This window comes from Choloepus didactylus, chromosome 3 (assembly GCF_015220235.1).
Source record: "Choloepus didactylus isolate mChoDid1 chromosome 3, mChoDid1.pri, whole genome shotgun sequence".
NCBI classification, from domain to species: domain Eukaryota; kingdom Metazoa; phylum Chordata; class Mammalia; order Pilosa; family Megalonychidae; genus Choloepus; species Choloepus didactylus.
This window is the reverse complement of record NC_051309.1, coordinates 82071627-82097118: the sequence shown is the minus strand read 5'-3', so window position 1 is coordinate 82097118 and position 25492 is coordinate 82071627. Positions and strand designations below refer to the sequence as shown.

The following is a 25492-nucleotide window of genomic DNA, read 5'->3' as shown; positions in this document are numbered from 1 at the left end:
AAAAGCCAAAGAATGTTTTTATTTTACCATATTATTATCACTACATTAGTTTATTCAACAAATATTTTCTGCTTAGTATTGTGGGATTTACAAAGGTGAGTGAGACATTGCCTCTAACATCTTGTAACTTAAAATTTAACTATTTTTTGTTTGCTTGATTTATACCGCAGCTGCTCCCAAGGTATCTTTTAAAGCTGCATTATTTTAGATAAGCTGCATTACATTATTGTACAATAAGGTAAAGAGAGAAAAAGGTGGTATCCAGAATGAGGACAAACAACCACAATGCAAGAAAAAAATTTCAAAGCATTAAAAGTACAATATTAAATGCTCTGGAGGGTTTCAGAGAGGGAGAGATTCCTTTGTAACAGAGAATCAGGGAGGGGCTTCATGGAAGCTAGAAATCTTTACGTGAATGAAAAAACCAGCCTTGTTAGTTCTACCACATTCTTGACTTCTGCTTCAGTGTGTGATTTACAAAGTATTTGTGCTGGCTGATTGCTCACTGGTTAGAACACAGTCCCGGGTTTCACGTTGGTTCTCATGTGATCTGTCATGTCCCTCTGGCCTCTGGCCATTCCCATGGTTCTGGTCAACACGCAGTTTTGGGAGTGGCAGAAGAGGGTGTTGAGAGCAGAGTAAAACAGATCTGATCCTGTCATTTCTCTCTTGTTCATATCATAAAGTCCAGGCTGGGAGGCCTGCCAGCCCCAGTCTAGTTTTCCAGCCTCCTGCCAGCCATTCCCTGCCATGTACCCTACTATGAGCCACACCAGACTAATTGGAGTGCTAACGGCCCTACCATTTTAGTTTCTGTCTGACTGATGAATTCCTTCAGCTTAGAATCCCTTAGAATCACCTGTTTTCCTGGTGAATTTACTCTTCGTTTTCAAGTACAGCTCAAATGTCATGGCCTATATGAAGATTTCCAAGCTTAACACCTCCAAACCAGGATGTATAAATTCTTACAATAATGTGTACACACCTCACTTACAGTTTTTGCCACATAGTATTTTTTAATTCATTTTTATTGCGATATATTCACATACCATGCAATCATACAAAACATACATTCAATTGTTCACAGTATATTACATAGTTGTGCATTCATCACCAAAATTAATTTTTGAACATTTTCATTACCACACACACAAAAATAATAAGAATAAAAATTAAAGTGAAAAAGAACAATTAAAGTACACAAGAACACTGGGTGCCTTTTTTTCTACTCATTCATCCATACACTGGACAAAGGGGAATGTGGTCCGTATGGCTTTCCCAATCGCATTGTCACCCCTCATAAGCTACATTTTTATATAATTGTCTTCAAGATTCATGGGTTCTGGGTTGTAGTTTGATAGTTTCAGGTATTTACTGCTAGCTATTACAATTCATTATAACCTATAAAGGGTTATCTATATTGTGCATAAGAGTGCCCACCATAGTGACCTCTCAGCTCCTTTTGGAATCTCTCTACCACTGAAACTAATTTCACTTTCTTTCACATCCCCCTTTTGGTCAAGAAGATGTTCTCCATCCCATGATGCCAGGTCTAGATTCCTCCCCGGGAGTCACATTCCACGTTGCCAGGGAGATTCACTCCCCTGGGTGTCTGATCCCACGTAGCGGGGAGGGCAGTGATTTCACCTGCCAAGTTGCCACATAGTATTTTAGTAAATTGTTTGCATATCTTAAACTTCCTTAAGCATCTGGAGATCAGAGAATGTATTTTTAATTTGTCTAAATTGAGCCAGTATTTATTGAACATCTACAATGTGATAGGGACATAATTCCTGCCTTCAAGAGCTCATAGTCTCCTGGGGGAGGGGAGTGTGAAAATGGAATCACTAAAATCCAAACAATTCCAGCACAGCAAGGTCAGTGGGTAGACGTATGTGTGAGGGCTATGACAACACAGAGGAGGGGATATTTATGGAGCATTTTCTATGTACCCGCACCTGTGTTGTGCTGGAAATGCAACATTTAGTAAGATGTACAAGTTCCCTGCTCTCATGGTGCTTCCCTGGACTGGGGAAGTGAGGGAAGGTAAAAGGGAAGTTAGGCCTTGAAGGGAGGAAAGAACATTCCAGGAGGAGCAAGAAGCTTGAACAAAGCTGCTGGATGCAGGCTGTAATTGGGGAATAGTTAGCCACTAAGAGTGTCAGCAGAAAGGTGGTGTGGAAAGAGATGAAGGTAGAAAGGTGGTAACTTAAGGCCAGGTTGAAAGAAGCGTTCTTTTATGGCATGTCAAGAATTATGGACATTTTCTAGGAAGCCAGGGATATCCAAGACTCCTCCTAGAAAGCTTTGTTGTTATTCCAAATCCATATGTTTCCCAGCAGTCTTATTTTGAGACAAAAAGAATGTCAAAGTACTAAAAGTATTAGACGGTATGTGCTTAACTTTGGAGTTTTAAAGTTTTTCTTAAGTCTTCAATGTTGCTAATTCTTGCTTGCTAGCAAATAGTGGTAGGCAACAAAATAGTTAAACAAATAGCAAGTTAATATTAAGGCAAACATTAGAAATTGTTTGATAGGCTTAGCTCAACCCCTGTCTACTTTCTAGACAGTTGTGAAGTAATGAATTTTTATGTGGTAAATATCTTTATTATACACCAAGTCTTATTTTATGTTAGTAAAATTGCTTATGTTTCAACATTTGATTCCTATACTTTTTGATAACAGCTTTATTTAGATATAATCAACATACCGTACAATTCACCTATTTAAAGTGTACAATTGTTTTTAGTATAGTCAGAGTTGTGCAACCATCACTACAACTGACTTTTGTTTAAATTGAGAGTCATTGAGCTAGGCAATGGGCAGCCATTAATAGTTTAATGCAGGGGGATGAGATGTATAGGCTAGTGTCAATCAAAGATTCTTCTTGCTGCAGTATAGGGGATAAATTGGAGGATGAGATCAATTAAGCTCTTGTAGTATCTTACTTTTATATTGGAAATATTAGGAATGTTGGCTAATTCAGTTGTATAAGGGAGATAATATTGTGTCCTGGCCGGCAGGACGTTCAACGGAAGCTCCAAATCCTGCAAGGGAGGAATGGTATGGGACAAGAGACACGATGAATGACAGCAAGACAGGTTTCTGATCAAGCTGCAAAACTTTATTGAAGAGGCAGGGTATATATACTCTAAGGTAGAGGGAGTGGCTAGTACGAACGGGTGGCGGCCTAGGATTGGTGGCTGCAAAGGCGAGTGGCGGTCTAGGATTGGCTGCTGCTGTTGCTAGGGCGGATGGCAGATGTAAGACTAGCACAGGATTGGTGGCTACTGTTGCTGGGGTAGAAGGCAGGTAGTAAAGCTAGCACTCTAGGCACAAATCTTAGGTGCGAACGGCTATCACTTCCGTAGAAGGCTGAGGGCAACTTAAGCCGCTATTGCATCAGCCCTAGCGGTCATGTTGCATATCTCCGGCATCGCTGAGGGTGGATTTTATACATGCTACCTTAATCGTCCCCAACAATATTGGATGTCTACACTGATGTAAGAACATTTCAGTTTTGGGGGTATTGATTTTATTTGTAAGTGTTAGGTTAGATCCAGAAGCATCACTACATTTTCTTTCAGCTCTAAAATGCCCTGGTTTGGTGATTAGATCATTCATTACTGTAATGACTACCTAGGTTCATGGTGGCACTGAATCTAAGAGTGTAAATTCAATCCCTATACAAGCTGCTTGGCATTGCAGTGCTGCTGTGGTGTGTGTGCTCCTGTTTGCAGGTGAAAGTCAAGATCAAAACAATGATTTAAAATGTGTAATGAAAGATTGGATAGTATAGTACTTAAGTTCATGGGCAATGAAGTTAGCCACTTAGTTCTAGTGCTGGCCTGGCAAAGATAAGTCCTTCAACATCTCAGTTTTCTCATTTGTAAGATGGAAATAATAATCTTACAATTATTACTACAATTATAATGCCAATATAAGATGGATTTTTTTCAGAGGGTCAAATGAATTAATACAAAGTCTTTTGGACTATGTGCCTGGCACACAGTAAATCCTCAATAAAAGTTAGCTATTATTTTTTGTACATTCAAAACATACAGCTCACTTTAAATTTCCATCCCTGCCAAGACAAAGAAATTCTTCTGTTGATGAAAAAGCCACTATTAGAACAAACTTTACTGATAAAGCCAAATGTTTCCTCTTACACTTGTAAATAAAATGATGCTTGGGTTTCCCGTTTCAAAAAAACGACTATCTTTTGTGTGTAACAATCACTAGCTATTTGATATATAATTAAACAGAATTACGTCTAATTGAAGTCATGCAAGCTAACACCGGTCAAATAAGCAGCTACTGTGTGGTCTGGAACTGAAACCCAGCCAGAGCTCTTTGGAGGGGTAGGGTGGGGAGTGAGGCTTGAGGGGAGAGGGGGTTGTGTGTGTGTATGTGTATGTGTGTGTGTATGTGTGCATGTGTATATAAAAGCACTATCACTCATGACATTTGAAACATCTAATCTAAAAATCTAAATCTACCAAAATTCCACTAATTTGGTCAAGACGAAGTCTCACTGGGCTAGATTAAAAAGACCTGTTGAAGTGTTCCATCTCCTTGGTGTGAAAATACTACTTCTTGATCCCTAGCTACCAAATTTGATTCCTGTAAAAAATAAGGCATTACTGTATGTAAATTATGCCTCAATTAAAAAAGAAAGTGATAAGACAAATAGGTAGAAATATATTTTTCCCTTTACCTATTGGGGCCAAAGCCAGCTCTCTATCATGGTAGAGTCTAATTCTTCCAAATGCTCTATTTCTTTTTCTCTGGAAGAAAGAACATTTCCAAATCTAGCAACTATAAACAGGTATTTCTGTACCACCATTTTTTTATAAAACCATAATTGTTACTCTTATAGGACTTGAAGTTTTTTGCAATTATATATATGTCCCCAAACAAAATTAGCTTTTTAGTGAACACTAATCTTTTGTTGTCATTTAGGGAACCATTACAGGGACAGGAATGACACAATCCCATGGTGAGTTTCTTTGTCTAATAGACAGGGCCCACCAAGCAAGGCTGGACTGAAACAGAGATTTTATTCTATGAGCCTGGAATTGGGCCAGAGTGTTTCCTTGGTGGTTTGAAACTGGGAATTTTTCAAAGCTTGCAAAGTTACGTAAGGATGTCTAGATCAGAATATTTGGATTTTCTCATTAAAACTCACTTCAAATGGACACTCATTCAGCTGATGACCTTCCCTGAGCTGATGGTCAAGGGACAGTCACACTGATTTTTCTTCCTGAAATGTTCTACAATATATGTACCTTTATTGTGTTTTTATATCTGCCTTCACAGTGTTCAATGTCAACTCGTCAAGAACCTTATTTCTCCACCTGATTTGACCCTAACTGGTTATACAGCAAATATGAAATCTCCTTGGGTCTTGATTTTGTGAGGAAAGGGGAGGAAGAAGAAAACACACCAACAGCATCAAGTCAGCCTCAAATCCTTGAGATGCACAACACTAGCATTTTAGTAATGGGTAACAGCAGCGTTATACAAAAACAAACACACAGAAGGCTGACTGGCTGATTTTTCTTTATCCTGAGGCCAAATCCTCTCACAATAGAGATTTTTAACTCTGGATTCCTAAGGGGTATATGAACTAAGTAACACATAATTAACCTACCTGTGGATTCATCTTTCTGTGCATTGTGGAGAGATCACAAAATATTGCCCTAAGTACTTCTGCAAAATTCCTGATGCTTGACATAAAGCCTTTAGAAAACAGAGCCATAAGAACAACTTTTCAAGTTTGAGACATACACGCTTTTATTCAGGAGGAGTGTATCCAACATGGATGATCTTTCATAGGCATTTTCTGTTCTGATATTTAGTTTTTATTGGCTAACTGTAGGATTCAATCAGGAACTGACAGAGGGGTTGAAACTCAAGTGCAGTTGGTACTTGCTAGAATTTGGGAATTATTTGAAATTTTGAATTATCAATGTTATTGATATTCTACTCCACTCCATCCCATCCTCCCACCCCCATACATTCTGGCATATATAACGGAGAATTGAATTGGTTGTACCTATGTTCTTACATCTTATGATTTAATTGCATTTATACAAGATTCTTCCCAGATCCTTGGTAAAGGAAGGCATCTGTGTGAAGAGGCTGATTCAGCAACCACTCAAATCTCTAATCCTACAAACAGTCTTTGATTCTTTGAAAAGAGAAAAGAATTAATTCTCCAGACTCAGGGCAAAGATAAACATCTGCAGGCAGCAGTAGTATTAGGTACTGCCTGACCATAACCCTATAGCCTGTGTCTGTGTGTCATGTTACACCTCCTTGCGGTCTCATGGGTCCAGGTGTTTTCCTGCTAAAGGCTTGCCCAAGGCCACCTGGAAAAGCACAGAGGCAGACCAGGTGGACTAGTATCACCTGGCAATTCCAGCCTGTTGACACAGGAATGGCTCTTATTCTGCCATGCTCAATGTTTTCTCTGTTGTGGTACACTCCTGACTAAATTCAGTTTCAGAGGCCTTTATGTGGTATTTTCTCAGGTTCAAAATTCCTCATGTCTTTATTCATTTTCTATGAATTGAGATAAGAAAATCCTTGTCCCTTATGAACTTAAAGCCATAGCATCTAGATACTGGCTTATGATGGAAAATGGCTTTGAAGTAACGGTCTGTTGGTATTCTGAAAAGGAAATAGAATGTAAGCAGAGAAGTTAAGCAGAATTTTGTGATGTGGTATTTACCACAATAAATATTCCTATTGTCTGGTAGGCTTGGGAAATGGATTGCTTTGATTACAAATTATTCTAGCTAATAGAGATTTCTCACATATTCTTTACATGATTAACAGTTTTCAGAAAATCAAACTACAATTAAATACACTCAGTACTAAAACTGGACAGAAAGTCATTTAATCTTGTGTGTCAGAAAAGAATACAAGGTCATTAAATGCTTTGTGCTTATCATTAAGAATATCAATTATCACTGCATTTTAGATGCACAGAGCTCAGTTGATAAAAGGGTTGGGTTTTATAAATTTTCCATATTTTTACATTTTAAAGAATTTAAAACTTACATAAGTAATACACGGTGGTATTTTTGTAAAAAGGAATGGGTGAGACATGATTGTTGAACATTTACTATGCTTGACTACAACTTAAAATGAGCTCTATCTACAAGTATCACTGCTCTGATTTTAATTTTTATTTTTCCTGACAGCTAGGGAGAACATTTTAGAATTACTTTATCATTTAACATAAGAATGGACAAGAGAATATATGAATCTAACACATTTTTTTCTGATCATATAGATCTTTTATTTAAAACCTTATCTGAAGATGAAGATTGCTGCTAGTTTTATTTTTTAATTTTTAATAATGTTTTAATAATGTTTTTCACTAATTCAAACATCCTCATAGAGGATAGCCAAATGAGGAATAAGTTCTAATTATTTCCAATTCCGTAAATTCTCCTTTAACTTTACATAATCTAATTAGGTTACATAATTGTAATCAGCATATATATATTATTTCACCTTCTGCTATTTACAGCATATTCCATTTATTGAAATAATTCTCCTAGTGTACAGTTTTAATAGACAGAGGTGTTAACGTATGACTGTTTGCTTACCCATTCCCCTACTGTTTCACATATGGATCACTTCTCATTATTACAAATAATACTGATTTCAAGATCTTTGTAAAAATAATTAGCAGGTTCTTTCCTTTCTGGGCCATTTTCCCAGGTGCAATTTTGTAACTTTTGTTACATTTTACCAGCATGTTCTTCAGAAATATTGATTTACATTAAAGTGCTACCAGCAAGACCTATTTCCTGAGAGTTCTACTGTTCGGGTTTGCTAATGCTGCCATTATGCAAAATACCAGAAATGGATTGGCTTTTATAAAGGGGATTTATTAAATTATGAATTTACAATTCTACAGCCATAAAAGTGTCCAAACCAAGGCATGAACACAAGTATACCTTCGCTGGAGAAAGGCCACTGGGGTCTGGAAAACCTCTGTTAGCTGGTGTTCTAGTTTGCTAATGCTGCCAATTGCAAAACACCAGAAATGAATTGGCTTTTATAAATGGGGGGTTATTTGTTTACACAGTTACAGTCTTAAAGCCATAAAGTGTCCAAGGTAATGCATCAAAAATTGGGTATCTTCACTGGAGGATGGCCAATGGTGTCCGGAAAACCTCTCTTAGCTGGGAAGGCACATGGCTGGAATCTGCTTGCTCCCAAGTTGTGTTTCAAAATGGCTTTTTCCCAGAACATTCCTCTCTAGGCCACAGCTCCTCTTCAAAATGTCACTCTCAGTTGCTCTTGGGGTGTTTTTCCTCTCTTAGCTTCTCTGGAGCAAGAGTCTGCTTTCAACGGCCATCTTCAAACTTTCTCTCATCTGCAGCTACTCTCTCAGCTTCTGTGCATTCTTCAAAGTGTCCCTCTTGGCTGTAGTAAGCTTGATCCTTCTGTCTGAGCTTATATAGGGCTCCAGTGAACTAATCAAGGCCCAAGCTGAATGGGAGAGGCCACACCTCCATGGAAACCATCCAATGAAAGATCCTGCCCACAGCTGAGTGATCACATCTCCATGGAAACATCCAATCAAAAGTCTCCAACCCAATCAACACCAATACATTTCCTGCCCACACAAGACTGCATCAAAGACAGTTGCGTTTTGGGGGACATAATACATACAAATCAGTACAGCTGGGAAGGCACATGGCTGGCATCTGTTTGCTCCCAGGTTGCGTTCTCCCAAATGTCTAAGTGTCAGCCAATGTCAGGGGCTCACAACTCCAGGCATCTCTGAACTAAGCCAGCAAGCGTCTGAGTCTGTGATGGCATTTTTTTTTTTTTAGATTTTTTAAAATTCATTTTCATTGAGATATATTCACATACCATATAGTCATCCAAAGTGTACAATCAGTCATTCACAGTACCATCATATAATTGTGCATTCATCACCCCAATATATTTTTTGAACATTTTCCTTTTACCAGAAAAAGTGAAAAAAAGAATAAAAAATAAAAGTTAAAAAGAACACCCAAATCATCCCCCCCACCCTATTTTTCATTTAGTTTGTGTCCCCATTTTTCTACTCATCCATCCATACACTGGATAAAAGGACTGCGATCCACAAGACTTTCACAATCACACTGTCACCCCTTATAAGCTGCATTACTATACAATTGTCTTCAAGAGTCAAGGCTACTGGGTTGTAGTTTGATAGTTTCAGGTATTTATTTTTAGCTATTTCATTGCACTAAAACCTAAAAAGTGTTATCTATATAGTGTTAAGGGTGCCCACCAGAGTGACCACTCGACTCCATTTGGAATCTCTCAGCCACTGAAACTCTGTTTCATTTCTTTTTGCATCCCCCTTTTGGTCAAGGAGATGTTTTCAATCCCACCGTGTTGGGTCCAGATTCATCCCCAGGAGTCATATCCCACGTTGCCAGGGAGATTTATACCCCTAGGAGTCAGATCCTACATGGGGGGAGGACAGTGAGTTCACCTGCTGAGTTGGCTTAGCTAAAGAGAGAGGGCCACACCTGAGCAACAAACAGGTACTCAGGGGAAGACTCTTAAGCACAATTATAAGCAGGTTTAGCCTCTCCTTTGCAGTAACAAGCATCATAAGGGCAAGTCCCGTGATAGAGGGCTTGGCACATCAAATCATCAGTCCTCAAGGTTTGTGAGAACATCAGCAAAAATCCAGGTCAGGAAGCCCAACACTTCTTGTGCCAGCATTTTTAAAGGACTCCAGTAAATGAATCAAGACCCACGCTAAATGGCCATGCCACCATGGAAATAATCTAATCAAAAGTTTCACCTACAGTTGGGTGAGTCACATCTCCATGGAAATGATCTAATTCCAATATCCCACAAGACTGGATTAAAGATCATGGCTTTTTGTGGGGGACATACCAAATCCAAACCAGCATACCTACCAAGAATGGGTTTCATTATTTGAAATTGTTTGTTAGCTGTTTTAAATGGGTGTCCAGTGCAACCTTTAAATTGAGTTGCATTTATTTGTTGCTAGTGAGACTATCTTGTTAGTTTTTTAAGGGCCCTAATGCTATGTACCATAAATGTAATATTATGATATATTAGTTATCTATTACTGTGTAACAAATTACCCCCAAACTTAGCAGTTTTTAAAAAACCCTAAATATCTCATAGTTTCCATGAATTAGGAATCTCTTACCTGTGTGATTTTGACTCAGGACTCATGAGGTTGCAGCCAAGGCATTGGCTGAGGCTATAGTCATCTGAAGGTTTGATTGGGACTAGATAAAGTTGCAAGACAACTCAACTCACTTGAATGGCTTTTGGCAAAAGGCCTCAGTTCCTTGCTGCCAGTTGACAAGAGCTCTCAGGTCCTCTACGTACAGCTGTTTGAGTGTCCTTCTTATCTAGCTACTGGCTTTTCCAAGAGCAAGTGATCCAAGAGAGATAGAATAGAAGTCATGGTGTCTTTTATGACATAGTCTCTGAAGTCACACACAGTTGTTTCCACTACATTCCATTCTTAAGAAGAGAATCACTAAATCCAGCTCATACTCAAGGAGAGGGGAAGAAAGCTCCACAACTTGAAGGGAGGAGTAGCAGAGTTGATGGACACTTTTTTTTAACTTTTTGTTTTAAAATTTTAAACTTACAGGACAGTTACAAAAATAATACAAACCCCATACAGACAACTCCAACAATACTTCCCCCCTCCCAGATCCTCAGATCTACCAATTTTAACATTTTGCTGCATTTTCTGTATCATTTTATCTATCCATCCATCTCTCCATCTATCTATCTGTCTATCTATCTATCTATCTATCTATCTATCTATCTATCTATCTATCTATTTTCTGAACATTTGAGGGCAGGTTGAACACATCATGCTCCTTGAACACACAATACTTCCATGTACATTTTCTAAGAACAAGAATATTCATTTATATAATCACTTTAAGGGCAGCTATCCAGTTTAAGAAATTTAACATTGATAGAAAGCTTACAGTCTATATTCCAATTTTTTCATATGTCCTAATAGTGTCCTTTTGAGCCTTTTCTCCTCCAATATTAGATCCTGTGTGGGTATATTTTAAAGCCATCATGTATATTAAAGTGCATAAACAACAGTGAGAAAAACCAGTCCCTCTTGATCTTTCTTTGTTCCTGGTTTGGCTGCTGTTTTGTTGGCTGGCTTAGGAAGTATGAAGAACTTTTGTAGAACAGCCACTTCCCTAACACAGTTTTGCCTGGGCTCTTCTCCATGGTCTAATGTTAATGATAGATGTGTTCACATTATTAAAGAAAATAACATGCACACACAAAGCAAAAATAAATGAGAAATTTTTTTACATACCCTTTGAAAAAATACTTCATTTGCCTGAAAATAAGATTTCCTTCCTTTTGGCAGGGTAAAATACAAGAGGATAAATTTGCGATTGGATACCTGGAGGTAGATGATTGAGGGAGTAATAGAAAGTAGCACAGGAGATCTAAGAGGTGAGGTAGCTTGGGAACTTCGGGATAAAAAGACATCAGGAATAGAATGGAGGTGCCAAAGATAAAACTTCAGAAATGTTGGTTCAGGCATGTTAGCATCTTTATTTGGAAGTTAAAATGTCAAAAGCATTTTAATCACTCAGAATTATTCATCAGTCCAAATCCCTGATGCCACTTTCATAATGGAATTTTTAAAAATTAGCATATATGCAACAAAAAATTCCCCTTCAGAACCATTCCCAGGCATACCATTCAGTGGGATTAATCAAATTCACAATATTGTGGTACCCTCACAACTATCCATTATCAGATGATAATAGAATTTCACAGATGAAAGCACTTCTAGTCAGTCTATGTTAGCTTTAAGCCATGGGAAGGGACCAATCAAAAGGACAAGACTTCTTCATGCTATCTAATGCAATGTAATATATTGAGCAATTTTTGAAAAATTCTTGTCCTACTTTTTAACAATTAAAAAAACATTGCTTTTTTGAATGCTAGTTATTTCCATACCAATGATGCACATTAGAAGAGTCCTGAAAAACATTCCACCTGGTAACAATGTTTTACCAATCCTTGCATTACTGGCTAATCTTAGTGTGCATCTGCTGATGTTGAGCTAAGCCAGGGAATTGGACAAATACCTATTAATTCACCCTTTCTTGTGAGAGAAACATTATGCACCATTCACTGAGCTTCATGACCCTACCCCATCTAACCCTATTCTTTGGCGGGGTTATATTGCATTATTGATATGCTATGTCTAGAGTCCCAGCCTGTATCATCCATGAAGTCTTCTTAGTGGACCATCTGTCCTTGCCTAGGTAGTTAGACAAATTTCAAGAGTCATCTCAGACTCTTCATTATTGTTCTGGTTTGCTAATGCTGCCAGAATTCAAAATACCAGAAATGGATTGGCTTTTATAAAGGGGGGTTGTTTGGTTACAAAGTTATAGTCCCAAGGCCATAAAAGTGTCCAAACAAAGGCATCAAATAGGCTACCTTCACAGAAGAACTCCAATGGCATCCAGAAAAACTCTATTAGCTGGGAAGGCATGTGGCTGGCATCTGCTGATCCTGGGCTGTGTTCTGGCTCCTCTCTCAGCTCCTGTCCATTCTTCAAAATGTTGCTCTTGGGGTGTTTTGTCCTCTCTTCGCTTCTCCGGAGCAAGCACTGGGCTTGTGTCTCCTAAATGTCAGCAAAAGTCTGCTTTCAGCGGCTGGCTCCAAAAGTGTCTCCAAAATGTCCCTCTCAGCTGTTCTGAGGCCCTTCTGTTTGTGAGATCATTTATAGGACTCCAGTGATTAAATCAAGATCTACTATGAATGGACGGGGTCCGTATCTCCATGGAAATAATCCAATCTAACCTTTCACTCATACTGGTTGAGTCATATCTCCCTGGAAACAATCAAAGGATGCCCACCTAATCAACATTAATACATCAGCCTTCACAAGATTGCATTAAAGACCATGGTGTTTCAGGGGGGCACAATACATCCAAACTGGCACAATTATGAATACTTGAGTTATCTAATGGTCAGGGCAGTTTAGAAATGATAAAGGTGACTTCTAAACTCATGTACAATTGTCCTGCAGTGACAAGACACACTCCAGTTTAAAGCACAGGTTTTTCTTCCTCTTTTCCTCTCCCTAAAGTAATGTGAGGTTCTCCATAAAGCTCACAGCTTGGGGGAGCTGGGATCAGCTGTGAATTAGATATGGCAAGATCTTGGATGATGATGGTAAACAGATAATTATCAGCATTAATAAGGAATTATTCACATATGGTCCTTACTCTTTTTCTTTTTTATAGATAGGTAGCTCTGAAAACTGTTTATCATCATCTACAAAGTACTGAAAAATAATATCCATCAAATTCCAGTTCAAATTTTGACAGACAAAACGTAAACTAGATTTAAATTTCTGTATTAAAAAACAAAACAATAACACAGTTTGCATTATGAGGCAATTAAAATAATTGTTTCAATTCTGAAGACCTGACATTAAAAAGAATGAAAACTATGTAAGAGATCATTCTATAATTGTTCTGTTTTGCTCTTCTCATTCTAAGAATGCAGACTTTTTCAGAGACAGACAGCAAGCTGTTCAAGTTTATGCTTAAGACATTTACCTATATTAGGCGAGAAGCTTCAGAGGCTTATTATACATGCTGGCTAGTGTATACTCTCATGTTAAACATGAACATTTTCCCAATAATACTCTTAAGTCACATCTCACTTATCTCCCTTCTTAAGAACTGCATAGGCTTATTTTATATATTTAGAAAATCTGTAATAAACTACAGAGTTTACTAAAAGTAGAGGTACTCTGGTTAATGTTCAAAATGGTGTGGCCAGAGGAAAAGCAAGCAATATTAAATAAGAACTCAATCCTTACAACACAAATTGAAACCCCCTTTTCCCAATAAAAAGGCTAGCCCAAAAAAGGTCTCATTCTATAAAGATTTATCATTTCCAAATCACAGTGTAAGGAACTTGAGTAATTTACCAATTTTGTTTTCTACTCTGTGCTTTAGAGACACCTCACTAAAAACTGGTATCTGACACAACAGAAGACATTTGCAGAATGTAATATTGTAGTGACAGTACTGAGGTTGATTGTTTGGTTACTTCTTAATTATTTACATAGAACACTGGTCCAATAACATAAAAATAAAGAACTGCAGCTGGAAATTTATCTCAGTCAATGTTCAGAGATAAAAGGGTTAACCACTCTTTCCATTATTTTCTGCATATAAATCCTTTTTTATTTTGAAATCTGATGGCAATTAAATTCTGGCATTGTCCCAAGCTATTGCATGAACAGGATACTGAAGGCCATCACTATACAGCACACTGCATGCAACATGAGGACTCTTTCGTTCACCAATTGCAGCATACTTCCAAAATATGCCCAACATCCAGTTTTATTTCTGTCCATGAGGATGAGTGCCAAGGATTGGATATAAGCACAGGTACATAAAAGCAGCAAGATTACAGTCAACAAACTCTGAAAATTGAAAATGGCAGACATAGTGAGGCTGGGAAAGCCCCAGACACATCACCCTTCCAGGCCCAGGGCAGAAGAGCCTAACTTACTCTTAAAGCATATGTCTTCATGAGTGGTTCATGGCTCATCTGTCTGAATCTTTGGGGACTGGGTCAAGGAATCTCACTTAACCCAGAAACTCTGGTATTATTACACACACTAAAGTTTAAGGACTTCAGCTCCATATTCCCCAGGTATTCCATAATAATTAAAGAAATGGAAAATGTGGATGAGTCCCAGTATTTCCTTGAGTATTAGAGATAGTTAATTTATTTGACTTGGACTAAGCATTTTCTGAATTGGTAGTTGCCCTCCAGAATCTCATAAAGCCTTTTTTTTTTTTTTGTATTTTTTTTTAAATTTTATTTTGAAATAATTCAAAGTTACAGGAACAGTTGCAAAAACAATACAAACCCCATACACAGAACTCCAGCATTCCCTGACCCTCCTCCCCTGATACCCCGATCCACTAACTTTAACATGTTGCCACACTGCTATTTCTTTCCCTCACCCCCTCCCTCTCTTCCTATGTATCATCCATCATCTATTGCTCTGTCTTCTGAACACATGAGATCTAGCTGCACACATACTTGAACATACACTGTAATTCACGTATACACTTCCCATGAACAAGAACATTCTTTTATGCAATCCCATTAAGTGCAGCTAAGAAGTACAAGAGATTCAACAATGATACAAAGCTTACATTCTATATTTCCTTTTCCTTATGTCTCAACTGTGTCCCTTTGAGCCACCTGTCCTCCATCCTCAGATCCTATCCAGGGTCATCCTTGGCATTCAATTGTCATCTATTTAGACTGTCTTTTTTTTTCCCCCTCAATTGTGGAAACATATATACTGCCTAAATCTTCCCATTCCACCCTCTCCCTAGCATTCCATTAGTGGGATTAATCACATTTAGAATGTTGTAATGCTATCACCTTCCCACCCTCCGTTACTAGAAATTTCCCTTCACCTCAAACAGCAACTCTACACTTATTCCTTAACTCCCCGTTGCCTCTTCCCCCATTTCTCTTAACCCATACTCTACTTTTCATCTCTATGGTCATATTCTCTGATAATTTCTTTGTGTTTACTGTGGGTCTTAAAATTAAACTTTTAAATCCATAACAATCTTGTTTTTCTTTGATACCAACTTAATTTCAATAGGACACAAAAACTATGTACCTATATGCCTCCATTCCCCCACCTTTCTATAGTTCTTGTCAAAAGTTACATATTTTACATCATGAAGCCTTTTAAATCTTTGCCCCTATGCCTGCAAAGTGAAAATCCTATGAAGAATTTCTTCAGAGACAGCCATTTTATTCATATGGGTTTTAAAAATTTTACTTCATTGTTTGTTTTATTATTTATATTATAGGGATAATAAAATCAAATTTAAAACTTAGAAAATGAAAGAAACATGAAAAATTATTCATTGTCTTACCACATACAATACCATGGTTTGTTAGCATATTGATATCTTTCTTACCATAGATTTTTTTCCTTTTTAAATAGCTGTAATCACAGTATATTACATAAGACTAATTACTGACTACTCAGCAGTCACCATGGAGGCAAGAAGGCAGTGGTATGACATATTTAAAATACTGAAAGAGAAAAACTGCCAGCCAAGAATTCTTTATCCAGCAAACCTCTCCTTCAAAATTGAGGCAGAGTTTAAAATTCTCACAGACAAACAAACACTGAAAAAATTTGTTGCAAGAGAACTGCCCTGCAAGAAATACTAAAGGGAAATCTACCAGCTGAGAAAAAAAAGAAAGGAGAGAGAGATCTGGAGAAGAGCACAGAACTGAAGAGTTATTAGTAAGGTTAACATAGAGGAAAAAAAGAGAGGGGGGAACAATAGCTCAAACAACTAAAAGCCAAAAGATAAGATGGCTGGTTCAAGAACTCCCTTCACAATAATAACTTTGAATGTGAATGGATTAAACCCTCCAATTAAAAGATACAGACTGGTAGAATTGATTAAAAAATGTGACCCATTGTTATGCTGAGACTCATTGTAAACCCTGCGACACAAAGAGAATAAAATGAAAGGATGGGAAAAAATATTCTACGTAAAGTGCAATCAATTACCTATAGTAATATCAGACAAAATAGACTTTAAATGCAAAGATGTCATAAGAGACAAGAAGGACACTATATAAAAGGAATAATTCACCAAGAAGAAATAGCAATTACAAATGTTTATGCACCCAATCAAGGAGCTCTAAAATACATGAGACAGACATTGACTAAAGTGAAGGGAGCAATAGACACATCTACAATAATAGCGGGAGACTTCAATACACCACTGTCTTCTATAGATAGAACTAGACAGAGGACCAATAAGGAAATTGAGAACCTAAACAATCTGATAAATGAATTTGACTTAACAGACATATATAGATCATTACATTCCAAAGTACCAGGATATACATTCTTCTCTAGTGCCCATGGAACATTCTCCAGGATAGATCATATGCTAGGGCATAAAACAAGTCTTATTAAATTTAAAAAGACTGAAATTATTCAAAGCACCTTCACCGACCACAAAGGAATGCAATTAGAAATCAACAACCACCAATGAACCAGATCTTCACAAATATATGGAGGTTAAACAACGCACTCCTAAACAACAAGTGGGTCAAAGAAGAAATTGAAAGAGAGATTTGTAAATATCTAGAGATGAATGAAAATGAGAACACAACATATCAAAGCTTGTGGGATGCAGGGAAGGCAGTGCTGAGAGGGAAATTCATAGCTCTAAATGCATATATCAAAAAGCAAGAATAACCTAAAACTAAAGACCTAACTGAACAACTGAAGAGTCTAGAGAATGATCAGCAAACTAACCCTAAAACAAACAAACAAAAAAAAGTTGGTTCTTTAAGAAAACCAACCAACAAGATTGACAGAACCTTAGCTAGACTGACAAAGTCAAAAAGAGAGATGATCCAAATAAAGAGAATCAGAAATGAGAAAGTGATAATTACTACAGATCCTGAAGAAATAAAAAAATTATAAGAAGATACTATGAACTGTATGCCAACAAGCTTGACAATTTAGAGGAAATGGACAATTTCCTGGAAACACATGAACAACCTGGACTGACCCAAGAAGAAATAGAAAACCTCAACAAACCAAACACAAGCAAAGATATCCAATCAGTCATCAAAAATCTACCTACAAATAAAAGCCCAAGGCCAGATGGCTTCACAGGGGGAATTTTACCAAACTTTCCCAAAAGAATTGACAACATTCCTGCCCAAACGCTTTCAAAAAATTGAAGAAAAAGGAACACTGCCTAACTCATTTTATGAAGCTAATATCACTTTGATACCAAAACCAGATGAAGACACTACAAAAAAGGAAAACTATAGACCAATCTCTCAAGTGAATATAGATGCAAAAATCCTAAACAAAATACTTGCAAATCAAAGTGAAAGGCACATTAAAATAATTATACACCATGATCAGGTGTGGTTCATTCCTGGCAGGCAAGTGTGGTTCAACATAAGAAAATCAATTAATATAGTTCAATACATTAATGAATCAAAAGGGGAAAAATCAAATGATCATCTTGAGAGATGATGAAAAAGCACTTGACAAAATTCAACATCCCTTTTAGATAAAAACTCTTCAAAAGGTAGGAATTGAAGGGACCTCCCACAATATGATAAAGGGCATATATAAAAAACCCACAGCCAGCATAGTAGTAAACTGTGAGAGGCTGAAAGCCTTCTCCCTAAGATCAGGAATGAGACAAGAATGCCCACTGTCACCTCCATTATTAAACATTGTGCTAGAAGTTCTACCCAGAGCAATTTGCCAAGACAAAGATATAAAAAGTATCCAAATTGGAAAGGAAGAAGTAAAACTGTCATTATTTGCAGATGATATAATCTTATATTTGAAAAATCCTGATAATTTGACCACAAAGCTACTTGAGCTAATAAACAAATTCAGCAGATGGCAGGATATAAGATTAATGCACATAAATTAGTAATGTTCCTATACACTAGTAATGACCTAAAAGGCAATAAAAAAAAAAGTCCACTCACAATAGCAACTAAAAAAATTAAGTACCTAGGAACAAACTTAACAAAGGACATAAAAGACCTCAACACAGAAAATTACAAGATTTTATTAAAAGAAATTATAAAGGACCTAAGTAGGTGGGAAAATATTCCATGCTCATGGATAGGAAGAGTAAACATTATTAAGATGTCAATTCTACCTAAACTGATCTACAGAGTCAATGCAATTGCAATCAAAATTCCAACAACCTATTTTGCAGGCTTGGAAAAACTAGTTATCAAATTTATTTGGAAGGTAAAGGGGCCTCGAATTGCCAAAAACATTCTAAAAAAGAAGAACAAAGTGGGAGGACTTATACTTCCAGACTTTGAAGCCTATTGCAAATCTACTGTGGTTAAAACAGCATGGTATTGGCATGAAGATAGACATATTGATCAATGGAATTGAATTGAGAGTTCAGAAATAGACTCCCAGATATATGGTTGCTTGATTTTTGATAAGGCTCCCAAATCCACTGAACTGGGACAGAACAGTCTCTTCAGCAAATGGGGCTGGGAGAACTAGACATCCATATCCAAAAGAATGAAAGAGGACCCCTACCTCATTCACTATACAAAAACTAACTCAAAGTGGATCAAAGACCTCAATATAAGATACAGTACCATAAAACTCCTAGAAGATAATGTAGGGAAACATCTTCAAGGCCTAGTATTAGGAGATCATTTCTTAGACCTTATACCCAAAGCACAAGCAGAGAAAAAATAAATAGGAACTCTTCAAAATCAAAAGCTTCAGTATCCCAAAGGAATTTGTCAAAAAGGTGAAGAGGCACCCAATGCAATGGGAGAAAATATTTGGAAACCATGTATCTGATAATAGACTAATATTTTGCATATATAAAGAAATCCTACAACTCAATAACAATAGTACAAACAGCACAATTATAAAATGGGAAAAAGATATGAAAAGACATTTCTCTGAAGAGGAAATACAAATGGCTACAAAACACATGAAAAAATGTTCATCTTCACCAGCCATTAGGGAGATGCAAATCAAGACCACAATGAGATATTATCTTACACCAATAAGAATGGCTACCATCAAACATATAGGAAACTACAAATGCTGGACAGGATGTGGAGAAATTGGAACTCTTCTTCATTGCCTGGGGGACTCTATAACGATACAGCCACTCTGGAAGACAGTTTGGCAGTTTATCAGAAAACTACATATTGAACTACCCTATGATCCTGCAATTCCACTTCTTGGTATATACCCAGAAGATTTGAAAGCAGTGACTTGAACAGACATTTGTACATCAATGTTTATAACAGCATTGTTCACAATTGCCAAGAGATGGAAACAAACCAATGTCCTTCAACAGATGAGTAGATGAGCAAAATGTGGTATATTCATATGATGGAATACTATACAGCAGTAAGAAGCAACAAGGTCCTGAAATATATAGCAACATGGATGAACCTTAAAGATATAATTCTAAGTGAAATAAGTCAGACACAAAAGGAGAGCTATCGTACGTTACCACCTCTATGAACTATCTGAACAATGTAAAATCAATGTCTTATAATATAGAATATTGGGAACCTAGTGACAGACAGTAGCTAGTGAGGACAAATGATAATCTAATATGTTCAGATAGGTTAATGATGGTGAATTCAAAGGTATGGTAATGGATAGGTTTGACAATTATTTGCTAATGGGATTATAAGTATCAGGGCTGTATTGAAGGTGAATAGGATTGAAAGGGATTGTTTAAAGGCATGTTTTCCACAGATCAGCACCACAAATATAGATAGGTATTTACATGATGTGCTTCTAAGCTATGACACTAGCAGAGAGAGTTGACAACAGAGGGTATATGGGAAAAATCTACCTATTGCATACTAGGGACTATAATTAATAGGAACACCATACTAGTATTACACAAATACTAGGGACAAATAATTAATGGCTGACAAGAGCTACAAGATGTTTTGGGTCATGAGAATTGTTCAAAATGGAGAGTGATGATGATTTTACAACTAAGTGATGACAAGGTGAGATATGGATGGATTATCATGCACATAACATATGCTATGTGAACTTAGGAACTCCCTAGTTTATAAGTCAAGCCCTCAATATTGAGGCTTGCTCAGATGAAACTTATGGTTGTAAAGGGGAGGGTAAGCCTACCTATAATTATGCCTAGAAGTCACCTCCAGAGAACCTCTTTTGTTGCTCAAATGTGGACTTTCTCTTTCTAAGACCAACTCTGCAAATAAATTCATCACCCTCCCCCTGGCAAGGGACAGGACCCTCAAGATGAATGAGACTTCCTGGTGATGTAGGACATGGATTCTGGGAATGAACCTGACCCTGGCATTAAGGGATTGAGAATGCCTTTTTGACCAAAAGGGGGAAAAGAAAGGCAACAAAATAAGGTTTTAGTAGCTAAGAGAATTCAAATAGCGTTAAGAGGCTGTCCTGGAGGATACTCCTTTGTAAGCTTCACACACATATGCCAAATGACCACAACACGATAAGTCCTCAACAGTAGTCCTGAAAACCTTAAAGAATACCTGGATCCCTATCTGAGACTCTATAAAAATTTCACTCACTAAGTTTATTCTTCAGAAACTTAAATCCTTTAGGGTGCTCCTGTTCCAGTTTGCTAATGCTGCCTTTTTGCAAAATCCCTGAAATGTATTGGCTTTCATATAGGGGGTTTATTTAGTTATAAAGTTACAGTCTTAAGGCCATAAATTGTCCAAGGTAAGGTCTCAACAACAGGGTACCTTCACTGAAGGATGGCCATTGGCATCCAGAAAACATGTGTTAGCTCGGAAGGCACGGCGATGGCATCTTTTTGCTCCCAGGTTGTATTTCAATATGGCATTCTCCAAAATGTTGCTCTTGGGGCATTTTGTCCTCTCTTAGCTGCAGCTGCTCTTCAAAATGTCACTCTCAGTTGCTCTCAGGACCTTCTGTCTGTGAACACCTTTATGTGACTCCAGTGATACAATTAACACCCACCCTGAATGGGCGGGGTAACACCTCCTGTGCCAGTTTGAATGTATTTTGCCCCCCAAATGCCATTATCTTTGATGTAATCTTGTGTGGGCAGACATTATCGGTGTTGATTAGATTTGCATGGAAATGACCCCACCCAACTGTAGGTGATAACTCTGATGAGATATTTCCATGGAGACATGGCCCCGCCCATTCAGGGTGGGTCTTGATCAGTGGAGCCATATAAATGAGCTGACAGGCAGAGGGAACTCAGTGCAGCTGTGAGTGACATTTTGCAGAGGAGCTACAGCCAAGAGGGACACCTGGAAGAAAGCACAGGAGCTGCAGATGAGAGACAGCTGCAGATGGTGGGACAGTTTGAAGACGGCCGTTGAGAGCAGACTTTTGCTCTGGAGAAGCTGTGGGAGGAAAAATGCCCCAGAAGCAACTAAGAGTGACACTTTTGAGGAACTGAAGCCTAGAGAGGAATGTCCTGGGAGAAAGCCATTTTGAAACCAGAACTTTGGAGCAGGTGCCAGCCACATGCCTTCCCAGCTAACAGGGGTTTTCTGGACACCATTGGCCATCTGCCAGTGAAGGTACCCAATTGCTGATGTGTTACCTTGGACACTTTATGTCCTTAAGACTATAACTGTGTAACCAAATAAACCCCCTTTTATAAAAGCCAATCCATCTCTGGTGTTTTGCATCCCAGCAGCATTAGCAAACTAGAACAGCTCCTATGCTAGCTAAGTCCCAAATCCCAGAGGCAATAGCCTCTTCAAGAACATCAACTAGATGTGTCCCCTTTGCTCATAAAGTTGACACCCCTTTTCAACTTGAACAGTTAGGATGGTCACTGCCTAGACATCTCTGAAGATTGGGAAAGTGATTAAACTAGAGGAAGGGGTAGCAACAGACAAGATGGAATTTAACAAAGGATTATGAATACTGAATCTCTATATAATTTTCTTTTCCTTAGTTGCTAGTGCATTAGAATAGCTAGAAGGAAAAAATTGAAATGGTGAGACTGTAACACAGAGCATCCTTTTAAATTTGTTGTATAGCTACTTGTTAAATTGTAATTTGAAAGCTATACTTTTTTATATAAGTTATATTTCACATTAAGGAAATAACTGAAACTATGGCAGTATAACTCATAACAACTTTGGAAATTTCCTATATATCTACTTGTTAAATCATACTTTGAAAGATATTACCTTTTTGTATACAAGCTGTATTTCATAATAAGGAAATAACTGAACTGTGGAACTATAACCTATAATATTCTTTGAAATTTGCTCTCTACTTGTTAAATTGCACTTGGAAAGTTATCACTTCTATAAATAATAAAAAATATGATTAAAAATTTAGTCCCTAAAAAAATTAGTCATGAATATCAGCTATATATATACATATGCATATATATGTATATATGAACAATTAACTAATTATCACTCTTGACAACTCCATAAATCAATTAATGCATACTTTTGTTAGTGGAAGAATCATGCTGCAGAGGCTTTTGTTGCTTTGAATAGAATATATGCTGTGACTGTGCAATCTAATTACTTCTCATAGCATGTCTCCCAGGTGTCAGGCCCTGTGCTAGCGAATAAGTACACATATTCTCTCTTAATGGAGCTCACAGTCTTGGGGTTTGTGGGTGGGGTGAGAGAAACAAGCTACAAAATAGTATGGTAAATCCTACTATAGTATTCCTCACTTCAAACTAGGGAAAGTTAACTTAGAAGTAAGTGGTCAGGAAAGGCTCTAAAGGAAGTGATGGCTAAGCAGAAAGGACGAATGGGTCAGGTTAAGGAATGGCATATTCAAATTATCCCAAGGGCCAATAAAAACATCCCAGATGGAAAATAAGCTGGCAGTTTCTCAAATGATTAGATAGAGCTACCATGTGACTCAGAATTCACTCCGAGGTATGTTACCCGAGAGAACTGAAAACATATGTTCAAACGAAACCTGTAAACGAATGTTCATAGCAGCATTATTCATAACAGCTAAAAAGTGGAAACAGCCCACACGTCCCTCAACTGATGAATGAATAAACAAATGTGATATAGTCATACCATGGAATATTTTCAGCCATTAAAAAGGAATGAAGTACTGACAGATGCTACCACATGGATGAACCCTAAAAACACTATGCTACATGAAAGAAGCCAGACATAAAGACCACATATTGTACTATTCCATTTATATGAAATGTGCAGAACAGGCAAATCCATAGAGACAGAAAGTAGATTAGTGGTTATTGTGGTATGGGGGGACAGGGTAATTGGGAGCGACAGCTAATGGGCATGGGATTTCTTTTTTGGGGTGATGGAAACATTCTGGAAATAGTGGTGATGGTTGTACAATGTTGTGAATATACTAAAAGCCCCCAAATTGTACACATTAAAATGGTAAAATTTTATGCTACGTAAATTTTATCTCAAAAAAAAAAAAAATCTTGGAAGCTAGCCAGGGCTCAGCACTTTTGAGAAACTGAGAAAATTATAGTTTCTCTGAATTACAGAAAAACCTGGAACAGAGAAGTGGGGTATGGTCAAGAATGAACTGAAAGTACAGACTTCCCATTTTGCACACTTTTTTTAAACTAAAGTAAAGTTCATTAGCCAGCAGGGTACCGTTCAGACCACCTGTTCTATGACCTCGATGAAGTGCCCAGTTCTCTGTCTTTTTTTTTCCTTTTAATGCAATATTATTGAGATACATTCACATAGCATAGAAACCATCCTAAGTATACAATCACCAATTTGCAGTACCATCATATAGTTGTGCATATACCCCATGATAAATTTGGAACATTTTCATTACTCCAGAAAAGAAATAATAAAAAAGAAAACCATAATCCTCCTATGTTCCTTATCCCCCCATATAGTTGACCCATAGTGTTGGCATGGTATATTTGTTACTGTTGATGAAAGGGTATTAAAATATTACCGTTAACTATAGTCCATAGTTTGCAAGAGGTACATTTTTTCCTGTATACCCCTCTATTATTAACTCCTTATAATAGTGTCATACATCTGCTCTAGTTCATGAAATAACTTTTTAATATTTCTACAATTAATCATGGACATTGTCCACCACAAGATTCACTGTGTTATACATTCTCATGTTTTAATCTTCAACTTTCCTTCTGGTGACATTTATGACTCTACACTTCCCCTTTCCACCATACTAGTTCTCTGTTTTTTAGGTGCTCCAACCACACAGTGTGTGTGCACTCAATAAATGCACAATTACCTCAGCTGACTGCCACTAAAGTCACAACTTACACTGTTGAATACACACAGAATATCACACTATTTATAAAGTAGTTTTTATTTAACATTTTATTTTGAAATAATTATAGATTCACAGTAAGTTGCAAAAAATAGTAGAAAGAGGTCCCAAGCACCCCTTCACCCAGATCCTCCCAATATTACATAATTGTAGTATGAACTATTTTAAAATAAATTACAGGAACATATATAAAACCTTTCAAGGAAACATGCTTTGTGTTTCTCCTGCTAAAATCATTACTGCAATGTTTTATTATTAGTGTGTTTTGCAGTTGGTGTGTTACAATAAAATATTCTCAAGAGCATCTCCATAATATTAACTCTATGGTTACTATTGTTGTTTATTGTTTTAAATCCTAGCAATAAAACTTACTCACAACTACTGTATTACATTTTTTGTTTTTGTTTTGTTTTTAAAGTAGAAGTTAGATACTAAGAATACAAAAATACTGGCATTTGTATTTACCCGTGCTTTCACCTTTCCTGGAGATTTTTACTTCTTCACAGGGCTCCAAGCTACTATTTACTGTCATTTCAACTGGAGAAACTCCCTTTAGGATATCTTGTAG

General features: G+C 37.3%; 1 pseudogene; it reads right to left on the bottom strand.

Moving 5' to 3' along the window:
- Positions 1–14322: 14322 nt before the first annotated feature.
- On the bottom strand, positions 14323–14544 carry LOC119528678 (annotated as a pseudogene).
- Positions 14545–25492: the final 10948 nt, after the last annotated feature.